This window comes from Vigna umbellata, chromosome 3 (genome assembly GCF_029865625.1).
Source record: "Vigna umbellata cultivar VRB3 chromosome 3, Vumbellata_1.0, whole genome shotgun sequence".
In the NCBI taxonomy this organism is placed as follows: domain Eukaryota; kingdom Viridiplantae; phylum Streptophyta; class Magnoliopsida; order Fabales; family Fabaceae; genus Vigna; species Vigna umbellata.
In genome coordinates, this window is record NC_142167.1 from 28390408 (window position 1) to 28393864 (window position 3457).

Below are 3457 nucleotides of genomic sequence, written 5' to 3' on the forward strand. Positions count from 1 at the left end.
ATGAAAGGTCTTCCAAGAATGAGAGGTATATCTACACCTTCCTCCATTTCCATTACTACAAAATCAATAAGGAATTTGAGATTATCAACTTTAATCACCACATCTTCCACTACACCGTAAGGATGCTTAATGGACCTATCTGCCATATGCAAGATCATTCTTGTTGACTTGACTTCAAGGTCACTAATCTTTTTGAGCATAGATAGGGGCATCAAATTGATGCTAGCCCCTAAGTCAACAAGAGCCTTCCCTATATCATGATTTCTAATGGTGCAGGGGATAGCGAAACTCGCTGGATCTTTGACTTTTGGAGGTAAAGATTTCTGCATAATTGCACTGCAATTTCCCTGCACTTCAATTGTTTCCTCATCTAAATACTTCTTCTTTTTACTGAGGAATTGCTTCACATATTTTGCATAAGCAGGAATTTGTTGTAGTGCTTCAGTCAGGGGCAAAGTAATCTTAAGTTGATTAAATATCTTCTTGAACCGATCCATTTGTCTTTCCTTATCCTTCTGTGAAGAATTTTTAGGATAAGGAAGTTGCTTCACCAACACTTTCTCTTTTTGTCTTCCATCTTCCTTCCTGTTTCTACTTTCTTCTTCTTCAATCACCTTCTTTTGATCATCCTCTTTATGTGATGGAATCTCTTTATTTGTCGGCTTCTCCTTGGAATCAAACCCCACTTCTTTTCCACTTATGGTTATTATGACATTACATTCCTCCCTGGGGTGAACTTCATTCTTAGCCACAAATTTCTTTTCAGATGTCTCATCCAGTTTCTTTGCAAGTTGACTCACTTGTGTCTCCAAGTTTCTAATAGAAGCTTCAGTGCTTTTATGGTTGGAGATGGATACTTGCATGAATTGATGAAGTGTTTCTTCAAGTTTGGATGTCCTATCAGAAAGAGTAGGTTGTTGTTGAAACTGTTGTTGTGGTGGTCTACTAAAACTAGCCTGACCCATGCTAGGATGAGGTTTCCAGCCTTGATTATAATTTCCATAATTTCCTGAACGACCTTGATTTCCCATATAATTAACCTCTTCCTTTGCATTGGGCTGAATAGCACACTGTCCATTTTGGTGCTCTCAACCACACAGTTCACAACCTTGCACAGTTTGATGATGTTGTGCCTGTGATACAGTTTGAAGTTCCTTTGATAATTGTGACAACTTTTTCATTACTGATTCAAGTTGTTGAGTCATGATTTTATTTTGGGCTAATAAGGCATCTTGGGATTGCAATTCAAACATTCCTTTCTTTTGCGTTTGCACTCTCTCACTTTGGACATCGTTATCACTAGATTCCATATTTTCAATTATTTCTTGTGCCTCATCAGGTGTCTTCCACCTAATGTTACCTCCAGCAGAGGCATCTAATATAAGCTTTGTGTGAGATTTTAAACCTCCTAAGAAAAGGTTTAATTGAGTGGGAATGTTAAATCCATGAATTGGAGTTTTTCTTAGCAACCCCTTGAACCTCTCCCATGTTTGACTCAACGACTCTTCATGCTCTTGTTGAAAGGAGGATATTTCCTGTTTGCCTTTATTGATCTTAGATTGGGGGAAATATTTAGTCAAAAATTTTGCCACTACGTCATCCCAAGCAGTTAGACTCCCTTCAGGAAAAGAATTTAGCCAAAGCTTTGCATTTCCAGCCAAAGAAAAGGGAAATAGACTCAATCTAATTGTTTCATCTGGCACATGTAAAATTTTTACAGTGTTACAAATCTCATTAAAAGTTGTCAGATGATCATAGGGATTTTCGTGTGACATTCCTGTAAACTGATTACTTTTAACAAGGTGAATCAGTGCAGGTTTCATTTCCATATGAGCAGCATTTACCATAGGTCGGGCTATACTGTTGAAAGATGAAGGTATAGACACAGAAGCATAATCTTCCAACGTACGCCTAACTCACTCCTCCTCATTATTTCCCTCCATATCCTTATCCTTTTGATCAGATGAAGAAAAAGTGTTGAAGATAGCAGACAAGCTAGCTTCTCTAGCTTCTTTTTTTCTATTTTCTCTCCGACGTCTACTGTTATTCCTACGGGTTGTTCTCTCAATCTCAGAATCAAACAATAAATTTTTAGATTTTGTTCTCCTACTCATTCAGAGAACAAAAATCTCAAGATATCAACCCAAAGAAATAACAACAGAAATAAAACACAACGTATATATACAGATATACAAAAATTAAAAACAATGGATTTACAGATAATGGTACAGAATTGAAATTGATTAACAATAAATGATTGAATTAACAATAACAATCAAATTCCCCGACAACGACGCCAAAAACTTGTTAACTTTTTGGCAAGTATACCAAATTGTTCCAAGTAATACAATGAATAAGTAAAATAGTATCGTTCTCCCAAGGGAATTTGAGTTACGTTATTCAATTATAATTGTTTATCAAGATCAATTACTGATGAGAACATTTGTGATTTCAATTTGGACTTAAACATGAAATTAACAACGTAAACAAAAATTAAGATTGAAAAATGCTATAAAAGATCACTGGAATTGGTCTTTGACTAATATTACAGTAAAATCCTGGACAACATATATTCTCTGTTCAAGCATTCACATGAGAGTATCTTGGTTTAATTCCTTAAAACAAGTTCTAAAATTATCTATTGAATTATTAATTCCTTAATTAATTCATCAGATAATTTTGCATTAAATTCAGATGTTTAGAATGACCAAAAGCACAAAAGTTATTCCTAGCGTAGTTACTTTTAGTTTCTTTTCTTACGTTTCTGGTTCTAAAAATACTTCCCAGTACAACAGAACTTTTAAGAAGATTAATACTTCCGTATAATCAAAAGTAAGTCAAGAAAAGAACAAGAACAAAAACATATATTGCACAGGAAATTTACATTAATGATTCGTCATACAACCAATTCCAATGAACAGAAAATTTAGCCTATCCTAGACATCTCAAACGTACTCTTTACAGCAATTCCTTGCAGAGTGAAGTCTTGATGTCTTGACAGGTCTCCTGATCGTCTCCTGAATTCTCCAGTATTTTTCTGGTTATTTTCGTGTGTCAGAAGATCGTTTTTGCCTTTTTGTCACGTCTTTTAAAACCACATAACTTCATTAATTCGCTCAGCGCACAGGTGTGTGTGCGCTATGCGAATTTCGTGTAACTGCTGCCTCTCAACTGATGTTATTCGCACAACGCACAAGTAATGGTGCGCTATGCGAATTTCCGTTTCCTGGCAGTGCGAGTTTTGGCTTGCACTATGCGAGAATTGGCTTACAGACTCCCAATTATACATGCTTTCCTGTACAATAATTTACAAAACAATCTACTTCCTATTACAACATTTCACTGAGTAATAACATGAATAATTATAAGATTGAGATCATTTATAAGTGTAAAAATATCTCTTTTTCACACTTATCAGTGGTATGGAAAAAAAGAACAATGTAAAATTTCCTCATCT

The 3457-nt window shown here is 35.3% G+C and overlaps 1 non-coding gene across 1 annotated transcript; it reads left to right on the forward strand.

Moving 5' to 3' along the window:
- The first annotated feature begins 1440 nt into the window (after window positions 1–1440).
- Window positions 1441–1547, forward strand: LOC148202170 (small nucleolar RNA R71). Its single transcript, XR_015785370.1, has one exon. It is a non-coding gene; the product is annotated as a small nucleolar RNA R71 (small nucleolar RNA).
- Window positions 1548–3457: the final 1910 nt, after the last annotated feature.